This window comes from Passer domesticus, chromosome 9 (assembly GCF_036417665.1).
Source record: "Passer domesticus isolate bPasDom1 chromosome 9, bPasDom1.hap1, whole genome shotgun sequence".
Taxonomy (NCBI): Eukaryota; Metazoa; Chordata; class Aves; order Passeriformes; family Passeridae; genus Passer; species Passer domesticus.
This window is the reverse complement of record NC_087482.1, coordinates 3,305,465-3,333,121: the sequence shown is the minus strand read 5'-3', so window position 1 is coordinate 3,333,121 and position 27,657 is coordinate 3,305,465. Positions and strand designations below refer to the sequence as shown.

The 27,657-nt window shown below is 47.6% G+C and overlaps 2 long non-coding RNA genes across 2 annotated transcripts; one reads left to right on the top strand and one right to left on the bottom strand.

Annotated features, from left to right (window-relative positions):
- Positions 1-15,080: 15,080 nt before the first annotated feature.
- On the top strand, positions 15,081-16,007 carry LOC135307713 (uncharacterized). Its single transcript, XR_010368388.1, has 2 exons — positions 15,081-15,203; positions 15,734-16,007. It is a non-coding gene; the product is annotated as an uncharacterized LOC135307713 (long non-coding RNA).
- Positions 16,008-25,290: 9,283 nt separating this feature from the next.
- LOC135307184 (uncharacterized) lies at positions 25,291-27,427 on the bottom strand. The gene is made up of 4 exons (XR_010367905.1): positions 27,182-27,427; positions 26,545-26,719; positions 25,763-25,828; positions 25,291-25,307 (listed from the first exon to the last, which is right to left on the bottom strand). It is a non-coding gene; the product is annotated as an uncharacterized LOC135307184 (long non-coding RNA).
- Positions 27,428-27,657: the final 230 nt, after the last annotated feature.

The following is a 27,657-nucleotide window of genomic DNA, read 5'->3' as shown; positions in this document are numbered from 1 at the left end:
CACAGCTTTGGGAGAGCTTTAGGGATTGGGCCTCCACGGGCACCGCTGTGTGCCTGGAGTAACCTGCCCCAAGCCATCTGCCACCTGAAGAGCCAAGTGGGGCACGGAAAAGCACAGGCTGCAGAGGGGCTGGGAGTGCAGGGAGCCCATCCTTGTCAGGACTAACACGCTCATCCCACCTTTGGACTGGGTTTGGATGGAGACCAGAACTAATAGCTGGCAAAAGGAAAAGAGGGTACAAAGGTCCCTGGAGTCCCCTGCCCCAGTGCCTCAGCCAGTGGGGAAAGGAAGAGGGCAACATGTGGCCGGGGATTTAAAAGGAGGCTGTGCTCCCCACGAGCTGAGAGAGACAACCCCACAACGGATGTCCCAATGGACTCGCTCCCTATGTTCAAACAAAGCTACAGGACTCCTCTGGCTCCTTTATGGACACTGGCTTTTCACAGCGTGATTTTTATGCACACCTGTTTCCTTGTATCAGACTATCAGCAGCCTGCAGTGACTCACTGCCACTCTGGTCTGCAGGGGAAATGGAACTAATTTCCATTGGGGCCCTCCCAGAGGGAAGAACAAACCCAGAGGAGACAAGCAACCCCTGCAGGCATCCAAACTTCTGCACCAGAGGCTGAGTGAGCTGCAGAGGGGGCGTAGTGGGTGCATTTCCCTCAGCAGCTGGGCACTTGCGCTGCACACGTGTGTTGGATAATATACCAAGTTTAATTTTTGTTTCATGTCTCCAGTCAGGCTTGGTTTGCCTTTGCCTTAGGGAAAGGAATTCTCATGGCTTTTTTAAGGGATCTTGCACCACTCTCAAGGGAAATGAGCTGAACATCTCAATGAACTGGGAATAACCCAAAAGGTCCCCAAAAAGATAATGACCATCAAGAACACATCAATGACCATCAGCAAACATCAAGGAACATCTGCCCCAGACACTGCCCCCTGGCATAGTTGGAGACACCTGGTCTGGAAGAGGTTGAGAAGAAAATCAAGGAGGGTGGACTTTATTAACATCAGAGGCCAAGAAATCTGGCTTCAGGAGAAAAACAAATACTAAGAACTATGTGACCTGAGACCAACGAATATTAAAGGAATGGAAAATTACATCTAGTTGAATATTAGGAAGTCTGAAGCTTAATAACGGAGCTCTCGGTATTGTGATGTGTTTTTTCTTTTATTAGTTTGATTTGTAATTTTGTGGTTTCCTTATGCTGTTCCTTTTGTCCCTGCCCTTTTCCCAGAACTTTCAGCATTTTTCCTTTAATGCTATTAGATGCTGGTTTCTCCCGGAGCTTGCCTCCCCTCGAGAATTTTCAGTTTTGTATTTCTTCAAACTTTATTAGTTCACTGAAACTGTTTTCCTCCCTTGAACTTCTTTATTGGTTTATACATTGTATTTCCCGCCTTGTTTTTACTCCCAATTTTCCTGATTTGTTAAAGATTGTATCCTCCCGCTGGGACCTGCCCCTGTCTATAAGTTACTGTTTGCCCTCAGTTCAGGGTCCTGGGATGATGAAGAGGGGAACTTTTACCATCAAATAAAGTTACCCCGGGACCCGTGTTGCTGTTCCTTTGTTTCATGCTGCGCCATCACTGGCAGCTGGGATTTAGTGGAGCTCGGGGGAGGGGGATTGTTGCCCCCCTGTCACCATCCAGCTGGGCCAAGCAACAGTGATGTGTAGTTATGTTATTGTAGTTTAGATGTCCTCTGTTCTCCCCATAGTTCCCTTTCCCCCCATGTATTGTTACCATCAGGCAGCCGGGGTTGTCAAGGCCAGGTAGAAGAAGGCGTGCACGTGTCCCTTACCTGGGGCAGTTGGGAATGGAGAAGCTTGTTACCAAGGGGGTGCAGCATGGCAACACCTGATCTCCCATCAAGTTACAAGAAAGCAATCTCCACCGATAAATGGCAAAGAGCTGACTGACAGACTTTGGCAGGGCCCAGGGCTGTCTGATGCAACACTCAGGGGTAGAACAGGCTGAGCACCAATCTTGAAAAAGAGCCAGCAACGTGGTCTCCACGAAGCCAGTTCCCAGCGCTGCAAATTTTTCCTTATATAGTCCTTTGTTGTATTTTTGTTAAGGTTTAATACACCTTTTTACATTTTCAAAGTGAGCAGTTGTTTCTCACTGATAGAACTACTGTCAATATGCTTTTGCTTTGTGTGATTGGTCAAAAAACTTTTAAAGTAAGTTGTAACATTAAGTTCTTGGTCTGCTGTCAGGGATGTGAGCTGCTGGCATCTTCCCATTGTCATAGCCATGTAATGGAACTGATGCTGGAAAAGAAACAGCTCGAGACGTGTTCCCCAGCAGTTCCATCCCGTTCGTGATTTGTACGTAGACTCCCCGGTCAGCAATAAATGGTGCTCCTCAGTGAGGAGGATTGGTAGACTAGAAGAATATAAAAAATAAAAAATAAGACCGTGGACAGTGCAATTGCCAGAGGCCCAGGCTGTTAAAAGGAGGAATGGATCATGCCCTTTGTTGTCTGTCGCTGGTATGCTTGTAAGTAACAAGTAGCAACTTTAGGGGCTCCTGGGCAATGAGATGGGAAACCATCTATCTAAAACAGGAGGGGATGTCTTTTACCGGCTTCAGACAATTTTACAGGAAAAAGGACATTCAGACAGCTCAAAACATGAACGAAAAGACTTATTAATCTGGGTAAAAGCGAATACTCAAAATATAGACTTGAAGTCTGCTTTTGCCTTTGATTTCTGGGACCAGATAAACTGGAAAATTTACAGTCTAGTCTCTCTCAAAAGGAAGAGACTTTAATCAAACCTGTTTCCAGAGCTTTATCATAGAACTTTAAACAGAATGATCGTAACAGAGACTTTCTCAAACACCAAAACAGAACACCTAGTTCTAAGATGTTAACTCCGAGTGGTGCTAGGTCTTTGTCCATCTCTGGGAGGATCTCGGGTTTTGTTTGTAGCTCTTTCCCTTCTCCTGTCATGTCTGGGGTTTCCCCAGGCAGTGTGGACAGCATCCCAATCCCCGCAAAGGGGGAATCAGATCAGCTTCCAGCTTTGGTCGTGTCCTCTGTTTCTTCCAGGATTCCCTGTGCCTCTGATGCTGCGACCAGGCATCCTCCATTCCTCCACAAAATCATCCACCCCTGGATTTCCCGGGAAAGCATTCGGGATTTTCGTTGTGCTCCGAGAATTTGGGGTGTCAGGAGTCGTGTTCTGGGGAGATTGGGAGTCAAACGGGTGTGAGAGATGAGAGTTTGGGGAAGGTTTGCAAAACGAGGGCTGCTGTTTCTGAGCCCTGTTCCTCTTCCAAACAAGTTGTGGTTGGATCTTGTTCTGAAGTTGTTCAGCGGGGCCTGCCAAGGGGGCTCCAGATCCACTTTGCCTGGCTGAGGGGCTGTGGGAGTCACCCCTGCCACGGTTTCTTCCCGGGAAGTCATTCCCTCAGATCGGGCTCAGGCGGGCAGATTGTTTTGCAGTTCTGAGAATTCTTTTCATAGAGATTCCTCCACCAAGCCTCTTCCAGGGTTTTTGCTGCTTTTAGCACCCCAGACTCTGGTTACAGCTAGTGGGGGGGCTTTAGATTTAGCTCTGCCTGCAGGGAAGCAGGCAGGGGGACAAACAGAAGCAGCGGGAGGCAGCCAAGAGTCAAGCAGAGCTGGGATGGCTCTGCCCAGAGAGATGGATGGGGTGGAGGCGGGAGAGCTCAGGAAAGTTTCTGTGCAAACACAAAGAGTTCAGTAGAAGCCTTGAAACCTCTCTCATTTGTTGCTGGGAGGGCGGGGGGGAAAGCATGCTGAGATCGCAGCTCAGACCTGAGAGTTTTCCAGCTGAGTCCCTGTGGGTGGGGATGCGGTGTGGAACCTGTAACAGCTCATTGCAAAGTGTCACAAATACAAATTTGGGATCTACAGCTCTAGCGCAGCTTGATTTGTATGAATCTATAAACCCCAATTTAGTGAATTGAGATGTGATTTAGCAAGCTCTAGCTTTCTTCCTCTAACCAATACAACACATTCCTCAGCCGCTACCTCCAGCGGCGGGCACGGGAAGGGAGGTGGGGGGTGTGTTAAAAATGTAGAGCTCTCCTCCTCCACCCTTCCTGGCAGGGCTCCCGGGAAGGGCGACACCTCTGCCAAGAACTTGGAGCTTCTTGGCAAGGTTCCTGAGACAGCTGATTGCTGTGACAACACTACCTGTTCTTCTGTACCAGATACAGGAGTGATAAGAGGAAGAAACCACACACAGTCTAAATCAGAGGGAAACCTTCCACTTCAACTACCTAATTCATCTAATATTAGTCAAAGTTTAGAAAAAATTTAGACTCAAATAAACAGCTCCTTGCCTTAACCTGCAGGATATAGTCATAATGATGTAAATCCATGCTATGAAACTCATTCTCACCATGATATAAAAGAACTCCGTCAAGCTTTGAAAGAATGTAGGTTCTCTTCTCCTTATTTTAAGAATGTCTTGAAAAGTATATTTAATTCTTTTACTTTAGTCCCTGCTGATTGTCGAAATGTAGCTTCCTTGATCTGAACCAATTCACAATATCTTTTATGGGAATTACAATGGAAAAAATCTTCTTAATAAATCAGTTGAAAAATATAACAATACTCCTTATGAGAATATAGATATTATATGCCCAACTAGCAAGTGATCCAACTTTCCACAGACCAGAAAATCAGGCTGTAGAATTGCCTCAGCCTATAGTCACAGATATTAAAAATGCTGCTAGAAAAGCTTTCCTTGCAGTTGAGCCAGCTGGTACCCATGTAAATGCTTACCCTACTATCAAACAAACTGATTTAGAACCCTTTAGTTCTTTCCTAGATAGATTACCCAAGCTGTTGAAAAACAGTGTCCAGGTGAACAAACTCATTTCTGTTTTATTCAAAACCTTGCTCTGGTCATAGCTAATGAAGAATGTAAAAAAATTATTTTAACTGTACCTGATCAGCCTCCAAGTGTAACACAGATGCTAACAGCTGGCAGTAAGCTCACCTCTCCACAACATCTGGCTAATGTACAAATCAATGCTTTTGGAAAGCAGATTGCAGAATCGCAAGAATAGTCCAGAAAAACATCGGGAGATAATTTAGGAAAAGCTTTAAGAGAAAATTTGAGACAACAAATAGAAAGCTTGAAAAAGCCCTAGAAGCACAAACAAAAATTTTGTCCAAATCTGTTGGCACTTTACTGTTGGACTCTGATAAAAAAATTTCTTGCTTTGCTTGTAGTAAAACAGGTCACATTAAAAAAGATTGTCCTACAAAAACATTCCAACCTAAACAACTTTCTATTTGCCCTCGATGTCGGAAAGGGAAGCATCTTGCTAAGCACTGACACTCTCAGTTTGACATCGATGGCAAACCTTTGTCGTTAAACTCAAAAAAGATCGTGGATAAACTCTAAAAAGACCGTGGATTAGCCTCGACACAAGCAGTGGTACCTCCTGACAGTCAATTACCCAGCCAAGTGGCATTGGTTCCTCCATCATTTATTCCGCAGTCAACCATTTCTCAAATTGTCCCAGCTCAATACCCTCAAGCAGAAGGTTTGAATTGGCCTCCTCAAAATTAATACAGCTTTTAAATAAATTTTGTTATGAAAGTATTTCTACTGGAATTATCAGTTTTTTTTCAACTAAGACAAGATCTTTTAATTATAGGCAAGGCCAGCAACAAAATTTTCAGACTTTCAGTGCATCCAGCTGTTGTTTCAGTAAATTGTAACAAAGAGTTAGTAATTTTAGCTCTTGCACTTAATGTTCCTATAGTAATTCCACCAAAAACACCTATAGCTATTGCATTTCTTTTACCCATGAATACATCTAAGCAAAACAACTTTCCAGAGAATTCAATTCTGTCTGTGCCATTTGGAACTCAGGTCCTGAGGTCTTTTGGGTGCAATCTTTAGACCACAGCCAACCAAAATTGACTTGCAGCCTGACTCACCGTGGTAAAACAATTTCCATTACAGGCATGCCAGGTACTGGTGCAGATGTCACTGTAATTTCTCACGTGTTTTGGCCCAGTGATTGCGATTTGGTAACTCCTGCAAGTTCCCTCACAGGGACTGGAGGTGCTACTGCGTGTTTGCAAAGTGCATCCCTGATTAACATTACAAGTCCTGAAGGACAAAGAGCGACACTGTGTCCTTTTGTTGTTCAGAAGCCTCTCAGTGTCTGGGGGAGAGACATCCTGTCCCAACAGGGAGCAAAACTAAAAGTGAGCCTCTGATGGAAACCACACCAAAACCTGCCACTTTAAAGCTGAACTAAAAAACTGATCATCCTATAGAGATTGATCAATTGCCTTTAACTGAGAAAAAATTAAATATCCTTAAAAGATTAGTAAAAGAACAGTTACAGCAAGGTCACATCACACCCACAAACAGTCCCTGAAATTCACCAGTATTTGTCAACCACAAGAAGACATCGGACAACCCTAGAAGTTGCTTCATGACCTAAAGAAGATCAATAAAGTAATTGAAGACATGGGACCTCTTCAGCCTAGACTTCCTTCTTTATCAATGATCCCAAAACACTGGCCTCTTGTTGACATTGATTTAAACTATTGTGTTTTCCACATCCCACTTCACCCTAGTGATGCTCCAAGATTTGTCTTTTCAGTTCCAGTCAGTCATCGATCGAAGAGAACCCATCCAGAGATACCACCAGAAATCATTGCCTCAAAGAATAAAATAACTGCCTATAATTTGTCAATATTTTGTTGCACAAGTTTTGTCTCCAGGTTAACAGAAGCATCCAAGATCCATTATTCTACACTAGATAGATGATTTGCTCATCACAACTACAATGCAGCCAAGGAGAAAACAAACTCGTGCTAGTGTTGTTACTGAAATCCAAAATACTGGAGATGAAATTTCTATGACCACAACTCAAGAAGTTCCACCCTAGAAGTATCTAGGATGGAAAATGACTGAAAAAACAATACAAAAGATACAGCTCCAGACCAGTATCAGCAACCCACAAAATTTACAACAACTTCTAAGAGAAATCACTTAGGTCAGGACTGATTTGAGAATTACCAGTGATGAACTGAGACCACTTCTTAATTTACGGAGAAGAAGCTGTGACATCAATTCTCCTAAAACTCTAATATCTGAAGCTCTTGCAGGCCTTAACAAAGTCATAGAAGCTCTCCAAAGACGACAAGCTCATCACTGTATTCCAGAAAAGCCTTACTTTTTTGCGATTTTGAGAGAAAAAAATGCAACTTTGTAGCCTCATCTTTTGATGAGACTCCTCTAAGAGACATCCTTTGTTGATAATAAAACAAGTCTTTCTTCCCTACAAGTTTCCAAAGACTCTTTTTTCAGTTTTAGAGATAATAGCACAAATTGTAATGAAAGCCAGAATAAAATTGTTAAGTTTAGCAGGTCAAGAGTTTACAGTTATCTATTTACCATTGGAGAAAAAAATATCTTAAATAGGCAAAGTAAAATTCTGATGATTTGCAATATGCATTGTTATATTTTCCAAGTATTTGTTGTGTTCATTACCCAGCTCACAAATTATTGCAAGCAAAATTGAGTTGGAGAGAGAAACCTATGTTAGGCAAAGAACCCTTGAACGCAAAAACTCTTTTCTCTTTTCACTAACAAATCTAGCAAAAGTCACAAGTCAGTCGTAACTAAGTTGAACCAAACAACTAATACTTAAGAATCAGATATTAGAATAGCAGAAGTATCTCCTCAAATTGTTAAGCTTGCTGCTGCAGTTTGGGCTTTTCAGCTCTTTCTACAACCTTTTAATTTAATCACAGATTCTGCTTATGTTGCTAATGTGGTTAAAATATAAGAAAGATCAGTTCCAAAATATGTTATGCTGCTAATGTAGTTCAAAGAATAGAAAGATCCGTTTTAAAGAATGTTAATAATGACACTTTATATCGTTGGCTTTCATGTCTTTATACAACTTTGCAATCTAGAACTAATCCATATTTGATTTCTCACACTAGGGCTCATTCCTTGCTTCCTAGATTTTTAGTGGAAGGAAACACAGGAGCACCAAACCTGACAATGGTTATTTCAAACACTTTACCAAGCAATTTTTGAATAAGCAAAACTGAGTCATGCCTTTTTTCACCAAAATGCACAAGCATTTGTGCAAATGTTTGAAATTTCCAAAAGTGAAGCTAAGGCTATCGTCAGTACTTGCACTCACCATCAGCTTGTGCAGCCTCCTGTTTCTACAAGAGCAGTCAACCCACAAAGCTTACAAAGCCTGCAGTTATGGCAAATGGATATCACTAAATATCCTTCCTTTGGTAAATTTAAAAATATGCAGGTTTCAGTAGACACGTTCTCTTGCACAGTTTTTACTTCTGTTCGCAAAAGTAAAACAAGTAATCATGCCTGTCAACCTTTTTTGCAAGCTTTTGCTTCATTAAGTGTACCCCAAGATAGAAAAACTGACAATAGTCCTGCATATAGATCTAAAAATTAGCCACATTTAAAAAAATTTAAGTGTTCATCACATCTTTAGTATTCCTCATTTTCCCACAAGTCAAGCAATTATTGAGACAACACATCAAACATTAAAACATATTCTTCATCGACAGAAGGGGGATTAGAGGTGACACCACAGATGAGGTTGAACAAAGCTTTCTATGTTTTGAATTTTTTAAACAGCTCTGTTGCAGAACCCGATCCACCAATTTTTAGGCATTTTTCAAATAATAGACAGATAAAACGGAAAGAAAATCCCCCTGTTTTAATTAGAAACCCTGAGACTGGACAAATTGGAGGTCCTTTTTGCTTAATCACTTGGGGCAAAGGGTGTGCTCCTGTCTCTACAGGTGCAGGAATTAAGTGGGTCCCAGCCAAAAACGTCAAACCGTATCGCACCCCAGAACGTGTTGGCGAGTCCAAGGCCGTGGAAGCGAGTACGCAGACGTGAGCCCAACAGAGGCATCACAGGTCACGCCTGGCTTTCCTTGCTCATCCCTGGAACCTGCAAAGTCTGATTGTATGCTATTTATCAACGTGTCAATTGTGTGTTTCGTAGAATCTTTTTGGCAAATGTGTGGGTTTTGTTTTGTTACATTAGAGATTCCCCTACTGGATTTTCAAAGGTGAAATTCTTTTTAAAGGTCAAAAGCAAAGTTTTTAAATTGAGATATATAGGAAGACCTTTTTGCCAAAAATATGCTCACTAAAAGGAAGGAGCGAAATTGAATGATACACTAGTGTTAGTTGGTTTTAATTGTTTCTTATAGTGCAAATTTACCTGTAGAACAACTAAAAACAAATGTTTGGGTGACCTTAGCCAAGGCAACAGGCTCAGATACCATATGCTTGTCTAATTCAGAAGCAGAAAAACCTGTCTAGTCGGTGTGCCAGTAAAGGATTTGCCTTTGATTGAAAAACAATTTAATAGTAAGCCTAGTGAAATTGACAATGAGAGCAATCCTGTACTGAATTCGAACATTTGGGCCTAGGAACTTCCCAAAGCAGTGTCTGAACCCCAAGAATTAGAAATCCTTGGTTCTTTAACAATGGACTTTTGCCTTACGTTGACAGCTAATGACTCACCAGAAGGTGACCTTCCAAAGTACAATGTTAGTCCCCATTATTTTGCATACAGAAATTCAAGTTTTTAGTGTAGTGATTCAGACAGTTGGGATGTGCTTTCCGAGGCTGACCAATGTCCTTGACAATTGCCAAAAGGATATGGGATCATTTGTGGAGATAGGGCTTGGCAAGGCTTTCCATCACGCCTTGAAGGTGGCCCATGTAGCATTGGCATGCTCACTGTGATAGCACCTACTGCTAAAGCAGTCATTAAGAAGAAACATAGGGGAACAAGGTCTGCTCATCACTATGATGAGAATTGTAAGAGTGATTTCATGCCTTAGAATGATGCCAAAAAGGTTTCAGCAGGTTTGTTTTTACCCCAAATGGCTTCAGCAAGGGCATTGAAACAATGAGATTGAGTTGGATGTTGGCTGAGTAAAGGAACTAATGCCACATCCACTGCAATCAGTGATATGCTGACAGATGTTAATAATGTTAGACATGCTACCCTTCAAAACAGAGCAGCAGTGGATTTTCTTTTACTGGCACATGGACAGGGTTGTGAGGAATTTGAAGGATTCTGTTGCATGATCCTGTCAGAGCATTCTGAATCCATCCAAACAGCATACAAAAGCTGAAAGATTTGACAGCTCAAGTTAAAGAAGATGGTCTGTCATAGTTAGCTGATTTGTTCCAAGAATGGAGCTTTGCACCTTGGCTAAGGGAACTCTGTAAGATAGGTCTATATGTGCTGAGTGTTTTGGTGGCCATACTAGTAGTGACACCTTTCAGACTTTGGTGCGACAAATGATGGACAAAACTATCAGAGAAGTTTTTATCATACAAGAGAGAAAAGCAGGAAATAGATTTCCACAAAGTTCTCCAAATCTTACAGAGATGCTAGATGAAGGTATAGCCATAGAAAAAGGTTTTGAATTAAAACCTTAGAACAGGCGAGAGTTTTTGAACAATGAGTTGTAATTGTTATCAGACATGACTTATGCCCTTTGAACCGACTGGATTTACACTGCATTAAAATTGCTGTGTTGTAATATAGAAATACTTAATGTGAGCAAAAAGGAAGCTTTAAGCAAGTAACAAGCAGATATATTAGAGTAACGCTACAAAACGCAAGGGAGTTAATAAAGGAGACAGTTAGGAAAGTTTCTTTTTAGTTGAACCAAGAGGGGGAATTGTGGGAATCCATAAAATCTGAGGGTTTTGGGAAAACTGCAAAAGGCAAGCCTCAGTGACAGCAGAACTGCAATTAGAGCTAAAAAGTAATCATAAGATTTGTCAGCAGAAAAATTGTATAAGAAGTAGGTAAGTAAAGACTTAGAGAGCAATGGTCTATGTATTAACACTTGTCTAGAACAACTCCCTAACCTGCAGAAAAGTCTATCTAGTTGAACATGAGGAAGTTCTAAGCTTAATAATGGAGCTCTGTGCGTTGTATTTTAAGCAGATATTGTATTTGAAATAAGCAAGCATTATTTTAACCAAAGGAATGTGTGCTTATAGTAATTGGATGGAACTAATGTCAATAGGTTTTGCTTTTTGTGATTGGCCAGGAAACTTTTAAAGTAAGTTGCAACATTAAGTTCTTGGTCTGCTGCTTGGGATGTGAGATGCTGGCATCTTCCCATGGTCATAACCATATAATGAGACTGATGCTGGAAAATGAAACTGCTCAAGGCACATTCCTGAGTAGTACTGTCCTGTTCGTGATTTCTACATAGATCCAGATCCAGCAATAAGGGGCAGCTGTCCAGCTGGGCCCAGCTGTGCCAGCAGCTCCAGCCGTGCTGGGGAGCCTTGCCAGCTCTGGGCCCTGCTGTGCACGAGGGTCCCTGTATGCCACTGGCAGCTGGGGCCTCAGCCACCTCCTCTCTCCACAGGAGCACCTCTGCAGCTTCACAAGACCGGCCAAAGGCCTCAGTCATGGAGAACTGGGCCTGTCCTCTTGCATCTCCGTGCCAGTGCCCGTTGTCCCTGCCATGGCTGCATGACCAGCTCATTGCTGGGCACATGCTGCTGCCACCATCACCCAGAACAGGAGCCTCTGTCCCCAGAGGTGCTGCTCCTAGTGTCCAGCCAGGACAGATGCTGCAGCCCTCCTGCCAGGGAAGGGCCTGAGCCCAGCAACATCTTTGGGCTTCAGCTCTGGTGTCTGTGAGCTACCACCAGCACTGGCTGAGCTGATTGTCTGGGCACAGCCTAGAGGGGCAGCCAGCAACCACATATAGGACTCCTGAGAAAAAGCGACCCCATTTTGTCTTTGATTTACATTTTGACATATTAGAAATTTTTAGAAATATTCAGCATTATTTTTCATAGGAAAAAAATCCCCAAATGATTCTTACATTTTTCTATAGTCCTTTAGGATTTTTCAAATTACTTTTTGAATTAGAAAAATTTAGAACACATTCACACTTGTAGAATAAAAAATAATATTGCATTTAATTGGTAATCTTCACTCTAAGAAGAATGAAGTCATCACAAGACACACAGTGTACTGGAGAGACTCTTTTCTCACTGGAGATTTGTACCTACTGAAAACAACCAACTTAAAACCTTTTCCCTGATATTTTCTGGGATTTCTGACAGCTCACGTCTCCATCTTCAGAGGCAAAATTTGAGCCCAGTGGGCATCTCCTGCAGTGCAGGAGGGTCTCTGTGTGCCAGCTGCAACTGGGGCCTCAGCCACCTCCTGTCTCAACAGGTGTCCATCTGCAGCTTTACAGGAACGGCCAAACACCTCAGTCTGGGACACCCGTAGCACACATTTCCCATCTCCATGCCCACGCCCGATGTCTCTGTGCCAGCTGCTTTAACAGCTTGTTGCTGTGCAGATGCTGCCTCCAGCCAGACAAGGTCCTCTCCCGTGAAGACGCTGGCCCTGCTTTCTGGCCCCTACTGAAGGTGGGCAGGGCTTGGCCCAGCTCTTCTCTTGCACTAAAGAGATGGAGCTGTCACCCCAGTGTGCGGGTGGTAGCAGCAGCAAAGCCCAGCCAGGATCAGCACTGGCTGAGCTCCGTGCCCAGGGGCAGCTGGGGATGGCCACGGGGTGGGCAGGCAGGAGCCAGGCAGAGGCTGCTGTGACCTGTGGAGGGTCCCTGGGGAGATGGGGCAGCCCATGCTGGGCATCCCTGGGCTGAGGGCACATTTCCTTCCATGGGACCATCTGGGACTGGACCTCCTCCAGTGGCATGCCCAGGAAAATAGGAAAGACATCAAGAGCATCTCCAGGGACACAGCCTGACCAGCAATGTCAGCAGGTGAAAAATAAGGTTTTTCTGAGCAATGGAACTGCGATAAAGCAAAACAATCAGGGCAGTGCATTCATAGAGATGGGGGCACACTCTGGGGGTACAGCTAAGGCCATGAGGTCACAGAAGGGCTCTGGGGTCACAACAGGCTGAAGTCTCAGCAGGCCCTGATGTCACAGAGGTGCCAGAGGTGCCAGAGCCCCGTGGTTGCACAGCAGCACAAGGAGCCAGCAGTCAGTCCCTGAGCACAACTGTTGCGGCAGCAGCGGCGGTGGCAGCAGCAGTGCTGACATTGGGACAGCGGTGTTGGGAGAGCGGTGGCAGCAAGAGCTGCGGGACTGGCAGAGGGCAAGGCAGCATGGCCCTTGCTCTGCGCCTCCTCCTCCTGCTGCTCCTGGCCGTGGCCCTGCCTGCCAGGGCTGCCCAGGCTGCTCCGCTGCAAGCGCGGCGAGCAGGTGAGCCGGCAGCCTGGCTGCCCTTTCCCGGGACAGCGCTCCCTGCTCCCCGGGAAGCGCTGGGGATGGTTTTGCCCAGGTCTTCAGGGAATGTTTCCTCTGTGGGAGGGAGAGTGTCCCAAGGGGCCCTGGGTAGCCCCATTTCCCATTCCTGTCCCAGAATGTTACACAGGGCAGGGAAAGAGGGTGGAGAGTGACCAGAGCCAGTTCAGAGCTCCCCAGGCACCCATGCACCTTTGGCCATGTCCATTCACATCTGGCTCCCATGGCCTTACCAGACACCCTTGCAGTGCCTGGTTCCCTGAGGCAGAAGGGGATCCCAGCACACACAGAAGTGGTTCTGGTGTTTGCCCCCTTCTAGATTTGGATCACGACTTACATGACTTGGAAGTCCTGGTTAATGACACTTTGAATGGCTTGGAGAATGCTGGAGGCAAGTTCTGCATTTCCGTTTTGACTGGCAGAATAATCAGTGTCCATGTGGATAAAGCTCACTCATGGGCCATTTTTGTTAAGGTTAAGTCAGAGTGCAAAGATTCTAAAAACTTTGCCCTGCTCCCTTCTGGAGCCCTGAGAGATCCCACTGGATCACTGTCAGTGGGAGGAAGCAGCATTTAGCTGTCCATCTTCCTCCTGTGTGCAATGCCAGTGTGTCCTTCCGTGTGCTCTGTGCAGCCACAGAGAGGAGCAGAGAGAGAAGGGGCCGGGCCCAGGGCTGTGCCCCGGGGCTGAGCCTTGTGGGCAGCCTGAGGATCTCCTGCAGTGCCACAGGAGCTCTTCTGTCCTGCCTTTCTTTGCAGCTGAACCTGCTGGTGAAGGTGGTGCAGCTTCCCAGCTCATGTCCATTACTGAGGCTCTGGGTGATGCTGAGGGTAGGTCAAGTTCTTTCCCCTGGGAGAGCTGCCAGCTCAGAGGCCAAAGCTGGGCCAGGGGGGCATCGCTGCAGGTGCCAGCACATAACCATGCACGTGTGTGCCCTTGCCCTGTGCGATCCCCTCCCTGCTCCTGCGGCTCAGCGGTGCCTGTGCAGATCAGCAGAGATGGCAGAAGCTTCTTTGGCTGTTGAGTTACAGGTGTGTCTGCAGGGAGGACTTTCCCAGGTCCTTTGGTGGATGTTGCACGCAAGCCCAGCTCCCGTCACAGGGGTGAGTAGTTTGTTCCTGCTGACCCCACAGGCTGAGCCCTCGTTTTGTGGGATCCTTTCCTGGGAAACGGAAATATTTCTCTTAAGGTCCTCCAAGACGGAAGAAGAAACCTACAGGAGCTCGTACATCCCTGGAGGAATCCAAATATCTGGAAAAACTCCTGAGTGATGTGGACAGCCAGCGTGGTGGGTGCATTTCCCTCATGCTTCCCCTGGGACTCAGCAGCCGGGGGCATTGGCTGCACATCTGGACACACCGTGCCCGGCACAGCGGGAAGGGATCCATGCACCACAGGCCATGCACACCCTAAGATCCCCTGCAATTTCCCAGTCTCTGTGCACATCTGGAGGGGCCGCTCTGTGCAGGAGGGAGGGCCCTGGAGCAGCTCCAAAACCCTGGCCATTCTCCTTATCCATGTCTTTGACAAGTGTTGCCTGGAGCAGAAGGGCACAGCACAGATGAATTATGGCATGCAGGCTCAGGTGGTTTGGGTACTGAGCAGGCCTGTGCCAAGGGGCAGCAAGATGCCTGCAGGCCCCAGCTCTGGGGTAAACAGGGAGTGAGAACGTCCTGCCCGTATCCACAGCGCTGCCAGCTCAGCAGTGCAGCTCAGCACGGGCTCACGCTCCCCATTGCTCCCACAGATGCAGCCAGCACCTCAACACATTCTGACATCATCTGGAAAAGCATGAGAAGAGTTTTCTGCTGGGGAACACCTTGTTTGATTAAGTTGATGGCCATTGTGGCTGGTGCGGCACTGTGCCTGATGATGTGCTGGGCAGGAATCTGGTATTGCTGGACGAGAAAATGGTGAGTGTTTTGCGATTCTCCACCTCAAACAGCTTCCTTTAAAGGCTGCTCATAGTCAGGGAACATTCCCAGAGAGTCTGCAGTGGAGTTGTGGCCAGTCCATGATTTTCCAAAGAACTCTGCTGAGGGTTCTGCTGCTGCCCAGTGCTTCCATTGGCCTCTCAATTGCTGGGCCTTGTCCTGGGGAGCCCTCTGGGGCAGCAGCCAGGGCTGGCTCCCACTGAGGCTGCCTGGCCAAGAGCAGCCCCAGGGGCACGGGGCAGAGGCAGAGGGAGGTGGGGAGGAGAAAGAGCAGGGCCGAGATTGCCCTTGAAAGGCAGAGGCGCTCTGGGGCCCGCTCCTGGCCAGGGACCCTGCCCAGAGCCGTGCCCTGCTGGCCGGGGCCTTGAGGGGCAGCTGTTCAGCTGGGCCCAGCTGTGCCAGCAGCTCCAGCCGTGCTGGGGAGCCTTGCCAGCTCTGGGCCCTGCTGTGCAGGAGGGTCCCTGTGTGCCACTGGCAGCTGGGGCCTCAGACACCTCCTCTCTTCACAGGTGCTCCTGTGTATCTCCAGAAGACCAGCCTAAAAACTGAGGCAATGACAACCTGACCGTTTATCCCAGCTCTTCACTTCCACCCCTCTTTGACCTGCCGTGGTTGCATGAGCATCATGAGGCATCCCAAAACCCACCCCTCCTCAATGAGACCCTCTGCCCCTGAGCCCCCTGGTCCTGTTCCCTGGCCAGGACTGAAGGTGGGCAGCCCTTGTCTGCCAGGGCAGGGCTTGGCCCACATTTTATATTTAAATAAAGAAATAGAGTTTTCGCAGCTATGTCCGTGTGGTAGCACCAGCAAAGCCCACCCAACACCAGCACTGGCTGAGCTCCATGCCCAGGAGCAGCCGTGGATGGCCACGGTGTGGGCAGGCAGGAGCCAGGCAGGGGCTGCTGTGGCCAGCGGTGGGGCCCCGAGGGGATGGGGGAGCCCATGCTGAGCGTCCCTGGGCTGAGGGCACATTTCCTTCTGTGGGATCATCTGGGCCTGGACCTGAAGAGGCACAAAGGGATATTTTGGGGTCCCTGCTGAGGGGTGCAGGGATCCCTCATGAGGCACAAAGGAGTATTGATGGCCTCTCCTACGTTGTGCAGGGATCCCTCATGTGTTGGGCAGCAGGGTTAAATTTGAGGGGGTTTTTTACTCTTCTCAGCACAGCACAGGGACACTTGGCTGAGGTTTTGCTAAGCTGGGAGAAAGCCTCTTGCAAAGGCTTGGGCCCAGCCTGTGGGCACAGCGGGCGGGCGCAGCCCATCCCCTGGGCCAGTCCGGGCTGCTCAGGCCGGGCCGGGCCGGGCCAGGCTCGGGCCCCGGCAGGGAAGGGCCGCGGCCCTGGGCTCTGCTGAGGCTGCTGAGCTCCGGCCTGCCCTGTGCTGCAGCCCAACACATTGACAGCCATGGCCGTGCCCTGGGCCACCGCAGGCACCCGGGGCTACAGCTGAGGCCGCGCCTTCTCCCACTGAAGGGAGGCTGGCTCTGTTCCCTCGCAGGGCACAGCTTAGCTCCCAGCACCTTTGTGAACCTGCCTGCCGGGGAAGTGCTGAGGGGCAGAGTGTTCCAACCCTTCTCACTGGGAACTGTGTCTGGTGATGTAGGGATTTCAAATTTTTTTCCCTCTAAATTTGTGTCCTGGCAGAGGGTTAAGTTTGCTTGCTCTCAGTAGGGCGCTTTTCTTCTTGGCAGTCAGTGGGGCTTCAATGCAGCCAGGGTTGAAGGAGGATCTCTGGCTGCTTGGGCCATGGTTGTGGGACACCTTGGCTTCATCCTTCCTTTGGCTGTTATTTGCACTGGTGCTTGTGCAGGCATTTTACAGTGAGTGGCTTCAGTTTGTTCCTCTTGGTACCAAAAACCGAGAATAAACCTCTTTAACACCACTGTAGTATTAAGAGGCAGGCCTTACTTTCTTGACTTGCTGGATGCACAGGCCATTGGCATCACAGGGCCTTCTTGGTGGGGTCTTCAGATACCCTGGTGGTCACAGAAGAAGGAAGCTGAATTTTCTGGGAAAAAGATAGTTTCCCATGTGTGGAAAAGAATAACCTGTCACTTCCCCCTCCCTTTCTATACAAAGTGATACAGGCAAGTGCATTCATCTATCTCTATCTGCCTTGTCAATCCATTTATCTATCTATCTATCTATCTATCTATCTATCTATCTATCTATCTATCTATCTCTCTATCTATCTATCTATCTATCTATCAATCATCTATCATCTATCTATCTTAATAATCTATTGTGGTGTTGCATTTTATTCAAATGGTATGCTCTGTCTCAAAAATGTACCTCTTGAAAATATATGGTTTGTTCCAAGCTGTGTTCCTCCCCTGAAGTCCCATGAATCTACAATCCCATTTGCCCAAACCTTATTTCACACCTACACTGAATTTCCCTCTTAAGCTGTGCGAGGAAGACCAGATTCTCTCATGGCCCATCTCTCCCCTAGGCTCCCCCTCTCTCCCCCTCTCTTTCCCTTTCTCACTTCTCCCTCTGAAACCATGTTACTCCCGGGGCTGGGACACCCAATAAACCCTCATCTAATCAGCACCCTCAGAAGCCCTGTGGAGTCTCCTTGGGTGCCTGCTGCTGCCAGCGAACTCACAGCCCAGGGGGCCCTCCGGGGACTCCCTGGGGAGCTCCCCTCAAAGGAGCTGCTACAATCTATGAAATATTTCTATGCATGATATTTTATTCGTAAATTATGACATATCTCTTGAGAGCTGGAAAAGAATACCATCCATCTTTGATATAGAAAAGCTTGGGTGTAGGAGCAGACATGATCTGTGATTTCCTTCTTGCTAGACATATGCTGGCTTGTTTAGATTGACTTTCAACTGAAATCCTACAAAGCTGGAAAATGACTGGTGGCCATCACTCTGATATCCTTAAAAGCCCTTTTCTCATTTTAATTTTTTTCATCTATGGTGGCTGGTAAATACCTTTCTTCCTTAGGCTATGTGCTGGCAATATTGGAGGTAGAAAATAACATAACACGGCATATTTTAGACACTTGATAATTTTCTTGTGAAATTTTATGGCAGTATCTCCTGCCTAAAACTGCCACAAAACTAAAGCAGCAGGTCAGCTACTGAGCACAACTTACTGCATAGCTGCAGCTCATGTTTCTACAGTGGAAGTGGCTTTTTGTTCTTCTGCATGGGTATGAAACACTACCAATTGAAACGTTGCCTACAGATCAAAGAGCCTCTTTTAGGGTAGCCTGGACTTTGGGAAGGTGGTAGCTGTTTGATCAATACCCAGCAAACTGCTGAAATTATTTTTCGTGACTGCTCCCTCGTGATTTTGGCCTGGCTTCTTTAGGAGGTTCAATTTTCATTTAGAAATGGCACAGTGGAGCCAGTGCTGCCTCAGGACAGGTGGAGCTGGGACAAATGGCACATTGATTTTGATCTCAACAAAAAGCCACCTGAGCTCCTCATGACAGCAACCCCACGGACTGGTAATGGATCCATTAAAACTAACTCATCACAGAGCTTTTAACTTGAGGCTCTGACATATGGTGCTTGCTCAGTTCTGCCATGGAGGAAGGGAGTTTGAAGACAAAGAGGTTTAGCAAGGAGATCCATGTACAACAAAAGTGCTTCTATTTCAGCAAATGAAGTATCTTAGGATGTAAACCCTAATCCATACTCCAGTCTTATCTCTCCATTACCCAAATTCTTGGTCTTAATTCCTTTGTCAGTAGGAAAATATGACAGGAAGTGTAGATCCTCCTTTCCTTCTTCAGCTGGACAGCTTGTAACCTTGTCTTCTCCCACAGACAGGAGCAGACAAATGGGAATCTTGTCATGAAACCATACTTTGGAAAGTTTGCCCTGTGTTTCTTTTTGCCCTGAAGTAACTGAGATTCACTGGAGTATTTACAAGCCATAAATGATGGATTTATTGGGGTTGCTAGAATCTTTCATATTTTATGACTTTTCTGCTGCACAAGAGCCTGGCACTTGCACAACTCTTGCCCCATGCACTTCTCCAGTGCTTCTTGCAGAGAAGCTTTGGGAAGCACTCAGGAAAAGCGCCATGTTCATGTGTGGTTTGTGGAGCCCACAGGACAGGGAAATATCTTTGCAGTGGGCACTGCCTTTTATTCCAAGGTGTAGAAGGATTCTTGGCTGAACAAGGCCATGATATTCCCCTGTGGGAATTGGACAGCCCTGGTCTGCAGATTACAGAGTTACTCTGAAAACCATGTACCGTCCTCAAACAGGAACAAGATAGACCATGTACTGTCCTCAAATAGATGCAACAAGGAAGAATGAGCATTGTGCCAGGATGAAACCAAATGCGCCAAGCACGTCGTGGGAGCTGCTCATTTGGCACACCTTAGCTAAAGATGCTTATAGCGTGACAACCAATCAGTAATTAAGATGTATGTGTGAATATAGCTACTTAACCAATGAGCATTAAGCATTAGTGGCAGGAGACAGTGTATAGAGGAGGATAACTATGTCAAAGTTGCTTAATAAACGAGGACGACATGTAGCCACATTGGCTGTGAGTGTCGTTACTCAGCCGACTCTCCGTGGGACCCTCCTCACCAAGGAATTGTCATTGCTGTGGGCACTGGCTGTTATTCCAACACCTGTGTCATTTATTCTACTGGAATCCTTGTGAGAAAGGTTGTTCTTCACCACTGAGATTTTTAGTTGACATTTTTGATCTCAAACAGCCCAAAGTTTTCCATCTCTCAGGTTTGTGATGCTGGTTTTTCCTTTCCAGTCTGTTGTTGGCCAAGGAAGATGCTGCTTCGATTCTGCAGGCCCCCATACATGGGTACTGTTATAGGTAAAAATCGATCCAGCCAATTGAATAAAAATAAAATATAAATTTATTCACAACCGATATACAGTCCCGACAGCCAACAATCAAGGACAGCACCGACCCCGGGATGGAAGCTGGGTGAACACAGATCCGCCTTCTATCGCACCCAATCCCCCCTGTTCACCAATGCCGCTTGGCAGAATCCTTTCTTATACTCTTTTTCTAGCCCGTGGCGGAGTCCCTTTGTCTTTCCTCAGGGTTCTTCATACTCATGATGCCTCTATTCTCCGTCCTGTGCTGGACAAAACCTTGTCCGGGAACTGATGTGTATCCACTCTTCGGTTACCGGAATCCCGTATGCAGATGTATGTCCTTGATGGTCCCCTCTGTCTAAGATGAACATCTCCATGGGCCATCATCGCTGGGCCTCCTCCTGTTCACACCAGTGAGAACGACAATCTCCTGTGCCGGCTGGGTTCACTTCCTATGTTAATGACACTCCTCCTACCCGACTGCCAGCTGCGGTTTCCTCAGCCTGTGAAGCAATCCCCTCTTCCCTTGCTACTGTGATTTCAAGGCTTGATATTTTATTCTTATATATATATATATATATATATATTTATATTTTTATATATATATATATATATTCTCTCTGCACAAATTACCATAATACACATAACAATTACCAAGATTAAAATTCTTCAGTTCTCCACAGCAGCCCAGTTATCCACAGGAGGGCCATCCATGAGCAGCTCCAAAAATCCAAGGGATTCTAACAGATGAATTTCTGTCCCTCAGGAAGGCAGGGCTGGGTCTGAAGTAAAGGGTCTGACCCTGCACCCACCTTTGCATGGCAGCAGCTGTCCCACACTTTGTGCAAGGCACAAAACATGTGCCACTATTAATTCAGCACTGGCTTAGTCAATCTTATAAAGTTCTAATAAAAGCTCTGACAGGGCAAAAAATTATTTGTATTTAAGTTGTTTGGGGGTTTTGGGTTTTCTGGTTTGGGTTTTTTTTTTTGTTGTTTTTTTTTTTTTTTTTGGTTGTTGTTGTTTGTTTTGGTTTTTTTGGGTTTTTTTTCATGGTTCTTTGCTTTGGCGCTCAAAAATCATGGAGGAAGAGGCAGATTTTCTGTTCAACTTGCCTGTCAGTATGCAGGGGGCATGAAAAGAAGGTCAGTTTTTCACCAGCTGGTTAAGGAGCTCTAAAAGCAATTGTGCTGTCCCTAATCAGGGGGTGGGGGCACTGCTAACAGCCTGGATTGTCCCCAGCTGTGTTTCCCTCCTTACCAAAATGCTGTGTAGATCCAGAGCCTTGTGCCTTGGCCCAATGGTGCAAAAATCCCTCCAACATCCCTCAGATTGCAAAAATAAAGGCTTTGTGCTCATTAAGATGAAAAGCTGTATGGGTGGCCTGTAGCTTATGTTCTTTTGTTGCCTGGACCCCAGTCAGTGCTCACACCTAAATGACTGACCAGCCCCAAGCTGCTCTAAAGTTTTAATCAAAGGCACTGAAGCTCTGTTGAGTGCCAATTCTCCAGGAAAACAAGCACAGGAACTTGGATAATGTTGGTGGCAAAAGCATATTACAGAATGGTACCAATTCCAGCCTTTATTTTGCCTTCTTTTGCTGCCATGCATCAAACTGTGTCAGACTCATCACTGACCTGGGTTCTTCCAGGATGGGGTGTGCAAGGATGATCCCTCAGCTCATGTGTGGACCTGGTGTGCACCAGGCCAGAGACGTGACTGTCATCCATAGCCAGCCCCTGTCTGCCAAGAGAACAGGGAGCTGCAGCTCTGAGGAACTCAGGGGTTAGGCAGCAAACAGCCCAAATGCCTAGTTTATATCAGTTACTGGTCAGAAGGATTTACTGCTGAGAGATTTTTATCTTCCTACCCAGAGCTGGAATAAAAGAACCCTGGCAGTTTGCTTTAGCTGTGAAGAGACTCTCTTCAACAGGTTCCAGCTCTGCTGCTTGTCTGAATTAAAAGCAGAGCCAAACTCTTCTGTTGGTCACATCAAACCAACATAAGTTTCAGGAGTCTGTGAAAGACATTAGAGGGTCAACATTATTTTATTTTATTATACTTACAGTCTTCTAATTCAGCCATGGGATACTTAGGCCATCACTGACTATATCAAATAACGGGAAAAAGCACTGGAAAAGAAGTTTTATTACAACTGAGTTTTAAAATCTAATGAATGAACTTCATAACAAAAACTATCTAGCAAGGATACAGTAATTTAAACATCTCAAAGCTCTTTGATAATGGAGCCCTGAACCCCAGTCATGTGCAGTGCAGCCTCAGCTGTCCCTTTGAGGCCAGAGAACTGCCAAGGCTCAGGGCTGGGATGAGCCTTCATCCAAAACCAGCTCCAAGACTGATTGGGAATCAATCCAGAGCAGGGCTCACACAAAGAGCAAAGTCTCAAGGCCAAAGCCAAACCTTCATCACGTTGGATTTGTTTTAACACAGATCTGGAGCAAATTTTGCTTCACTGCAACACCACTGTTACCATGAAATTTTACACAAGCTACTAAAAAAGCACTGTCCTGTTCTGTCGTGAGCTGTGCTGCCCAAATGATGTACAGAAGTTTCTCTGCCTCTGCCCTGTGCTCTTGGCCAGGCAGCCTCAGTGGGAGCTGATGTTAAAGGAAAGGGCACATGAGTGAGCTCTTGGCACATGGACCTCGATTATTTTGTCAGGAAATGCACACAGAGCATTTGCCTCCAGCATGCTGTAGAATCTTCAAACTGTCATTCACCAGCTTTCTGATATAAGCAATGTCACGATCCCAATGCAGAAGGGAGCACAGACCAGACCCATTTCCATGGTGTGCTGGGATCCCCCTGTGTCTTGGGAAACTGGGCACTGCAAGGGGCTTGGGTAAGGCCTTGGCTGCCAGATGTCAGTGGACAAGGCCAAAGCTGCACAGGGGCCTGGGGAGCTCTGGGTAAGCTCTGGTCACTCTCCACCCTCTTTCCCTGCCCTGGGCAACATTCCTGGAGTGGTGGCTGGAGCAGCCCCAGGCCCATGGGGGCTCTCTCTCTCCCACAGAGGAAACCCTCCCCAAAGCCCTGGGTAAAACCATCCCCAGCACTTCCCGGGGAGCAGGGAGCGCTGCGGGAGGCCAGAGTAGCTTCCCCAGGCAGGTGCTGTCGGGGTGCCTGCAGCACCAAAAGCATCTCCGCTTCGGGCAGCCTTGACAACTCCCCCAGCCCAGCAGACGCCTGAGCCCGGATGGAGTAATGACAGCCTCAACAGACAGACGAGGGCACTCTTGGCTCGGCAGATCCAGCAGGGTTTGTTTAGGGAAGATCCAGGGGTCCAGGTGGGGTGAGGGTGAGGAGAACAAACAGGAGCACAAGCTCTGCTGAAGGGAATCAGGGGCCAAGAGCGAGCAGCAGGGGATGGGCCAGGGTATATCACTGGGGGAAGGTAGGAGGAGTCAGGGTACAAATCATGCAATTGGGAAGGGAGTCAGGGGAGGAGTTGAAATGGGGTGACTGGGGGTCCACCAGAGGGGGAGAAGAGAGGGGGTAGTTTCCCAGGGAAAGACAGTGGGGGAAGAGGGGGCACAGAACTCTCTAGAACAGGGGGATGAACAGCAGTTGAGTGACAACAGCACATTAACAACCAGAGACTCCTGGGGATTTGTGCCAGTCTCTCACTCTAACTAAACAGCACTGTCCTCCCAGGGCATTCCAGCCCCATCATTCCCATGACTGTCTCCCACAGAGCACTGTCCCAGGAAAGGGGAGCCAGGCTGCCGGCTCACCTGCTCGCCGCACTTGCAGCGGAGCAGCCTGGGCAGCCCGGGCAGCCCTGGCAGGCAGGGCCACGGCCAGGAGCAGAAGGAGTAGGAGGTGCAGAGCAAGGGCCGTGGTGCCTTGCCCGCTGCCAGTCCCGCAGCTCTTGCTGCCACCGCTGTCCCGACACCGCTGTCCTAACGTCAGCACCACTTGTTAAGGACGGAGAGTCTGGACATTGTGATGCTGTAGAACCACAGGGCTTTGTGACCCCAGAGCCTGCTGTGACCCCAGAGCCTGCTGTGACCCCACTATCCTGCTGTGACCTCACAATCCTCCTGTGACTTCATGGCCTGGGTGGAGATGGATCTCCGGGCTGGAATTTTCCTTTCTGGGGGCAGAGCTTGTCCTGCCTGGCAGTTGTGTCCAAGGGCTGGGCCCGTCCCCCAGTCGAGCTCACTGCTCTGTGTTCTGGACACTGGGCCAGGAGATCACATCCAAGGATTTCTGAGCTCCTCAGGCACTGTCAGCCACAGCCCACAATGCTGAGGAGCGAGTGATCTCTGGCTGGAGACGAGTACCCCACTCCCTCCTGTCAGCAGCTTCCCAGCTGGAAGTTTGGCATCTTGGGAGGGCCCTGGCTCACACAGCCCTTTTGTTTTATAGGAAAGGGTGAAGCCTTTACTTCACCATTCGCTCTTCATGTGCAATGGAAGGCTCTGCTTCCTCTTGTGGTCCTCAAAGGACACAGTCAGTCAATAACACAGCGGGCGAAACCATCCGAGCTCTTCAATGCTTTGATATGCCAAAGGAAACCTTGAGGAGCAAACGTTGGGTCTGTGCTGCCTGACCAAACCAGAGGCCTTCCATGATGGAGTGGCTGCCTCAGTGCACAAGGGAAGAGCTACAGATTCCACCACTCTGCACTGCTGTAATGCCCTGGACACATCAGCCCTGCCCAGCATCCTTGTCCCGCGTTTGGTGAGCTAAGGATCTGATGAGGCACAGTTTGGAGAATGAGGCATTGCCTGGCTGGTCACATCCACGGGGTTGTGGACAGTGGCTCAGAGGCCCGATGGATGTCAGTGTCCAGTGGTGTTCCTCAGGGCGACAGCAAAACCATGCCTGGACACTGGGAACTCAATGTCCTGATGGTGCTGCTGGACAAGAAAGCTGGAGGTGCCTCCCAAACAGAACTGTTCTCATTCCCCAGGTCTTTCAGCCTTGCTCAGTGAATGAGCAGCTTTTAAAAAAAAAAAAAAAACCTCTTTTTTTATCCTTTTTGTATGAAGTTTTAATTAGAAAGAAATTTTATTCTACACAGTTACATTCAGAAAAGACATTAAATAGCAGATGCTTTTAAGATGCCACGTTCTGGAACTGCAGCAAATTCCTCCCTGAATGACATTCATGAGTGCCTGCTCCTCAGGGAGGAATCAGAAGGGCCTGTCCAGAGGGTGGGAACAGATGTATGCCCTCTTCTCCAGGAGCTGCTTTCCAGCATTTTAATGGAATCATCCAGGTTTTCATTGGCGTCTGTGGAGAAAGAGAGAAAAGTAAACTAAGGGACCACAAAGAGCTGTTGTAAATTTCTTTTGAGAAGTGTTTTTCAATGCAAATGCAAGAGTGTGAGGGCCAGGAAGAAACTGAACATTCTCTTCTGAAAAAGATTGGTTATTACAGACTGAGCTTCAGAGAGCCAATGCCCAACTGGTCAGTACTTCCCAAAGAGTCCAAATAGCTCATTTCTATCAGCTACTTGTCAGGAGTATATACATGAAATGTAGATATTATATTCCTCAATAAGGAACTCTGGCAGTTGGCTTTAGCTATGAAGTGAAGAGACTCTTTTCAACAGGTTCCAGCTCTTCTGCTTGTTTCAATTAAAAGCAGAGCCAAACTCTTCTGTTGGTCACATCAAACCAACGTAAGTTTCAGGAGTCTTTGAAAGACATTAGACGGTCAACATTATTTCATTTTCTAATACTTACAGTCTTTTAATTCAGCCATGGGATACTTAGGCCATCACTGACTATATCAAATAACGGGAAAAAGCACTGGAAAAGAAGTTTTATTACAACTAAGTTTTAAAATCTAATGAATGAATTTCATAACAACAACTATCTAGTAAGAATACAGTAATTTAAACATCTCAAAGCTCTTTGATAATGGAGCCCTGAACCCCAGTCATGTGCAGTGCAGCCTCAGCTGTCCCTTTGAGGCCAGAGAACTGCCAAGGCTCAGGGCTGGGATGAGCCTTCGTCCAAAACCAGCTCCAAGATTGATTGGAAATCAATCCAGAGCAGGGCTCACACAAAGAGCAAAGTCTCAAGGCCAAAGCCAAACCTTCATCACGTTGGATTTGTTTTAACACTGATCTGGAGCAAATTTGCTTGACCTGCAACACCACTGTTACCATGAAACTTTACATGAGCTACTAAATAAGCACTGTCCTGTCCTATCTTGAGCTGTGCTGCCCAAATACTGTTGAGAACTTGCTCTGCCTCTGTCCCGTGCCCCTGGGGCTGCTCTTGGCCAGGCAGCCTCAGTGGGAGCCAGCACTGGCTGCAGCCCCAGCGGGCCCCAGGACAAGGCCCAGCAATTGAGAGGCCAATGGAAGCACTGGGCAGCAGCAGAAGCCTCAGCAGAGTTATTTGGACAACCATGGACTGGCCACAACTCCACAGCAGCATGACTCCCAGTCATGCTACCAATGCCAGAAGCAGAGTTATAAGAGTTATAAGAAAACTGTGGAGAGAAATCAACAACTGACCGTCTGAGCTCATACAGCTTGCGAATGCCAAGATAGCAGCCTATCAGCACAAGTGGCACAGTGAACACTGTCACTACCGTGCCTATCATGCAGGTCCTGCGCGCATCCTGGGGGCAGACAATTCTTGGGAGACGCACTGGATCCGGGGCATATATTCCTGTTTCATTGATAACATCTGTGGGAGCAATGGGGAGCGTGAGCCCGTGCTGTGCTGCACTGCTGAGCTGGCAGCACGCTGGATACGGGCAGGACGTTCTCTGTTTCCCCCAGAGCTGGGGCCTGCAGGCACCTTGCCAGCCCTTGGCACAGGCTGTGCCAGCCAACAAAGCCCAGCAGGCCGGGAGGAGAGCCCGGGGGCAGCGCAGCTGCTTGGGCAGTGGCTGCTGCCAGGGACACGGGCCAAAGCCATCCCTGAGCAGCCACTGCCAGCCCTGGCCCTCCCTGCCCCGTGACAGCTCCCCCAGCCCCAGGGGACAGAGTCAGGCCCTGTCAGGAGTCATGGGAGCCTTGCACTCCCCCTCTGCCCTTTCCCCACCATTGCCACCCTGTGCAGCTGCTCCCAGGTTTTGGGACGTGTCTCCCATGGAAGGAGCCCAGCAGGACTGCTGAGCCTGGCTGAGCCTGGCACAGCAATCACCTTCTGTGGCACTGTCTGGCATCTCCTCCCTTTGTGCATCAGTGGCTGGCACTGAGCCATCGCTTCCTCCAGGAAGTGCTGCCTTCCGCAAACCGTTTTGGTCCACGTCTGGAGAAAGGAAAAAGGACAGCTGGATCTGGTGGAACCATTCCCCTTTGGAGAGGTGGCATTTTCATGAAACACTACGTGTCAATGATATGGATAAGTATCAGGGAAAGGCCAAGGCTCTTGGTTCTGCTCCTGGGCCCTCCCTTCTCCAAATAGTTGCCTCTCTGGATCTACCCACAGACCAGGAAATTACAGGGGATCTCAGGGTGGGCATGCCCTTTGGTGCAGTTTGGGCTGTCTGTCATCTGATGCCAAATGCTTTCCTGCAGGGGCTGGGCAGAAGCTGCAGCCAGGCCAGGCTGGGAAACAGCCCTGCAGGGCGTCAAAGCAGCAGCAGCAGTAGTGGGGCAGCGAGACTGCCATGGATC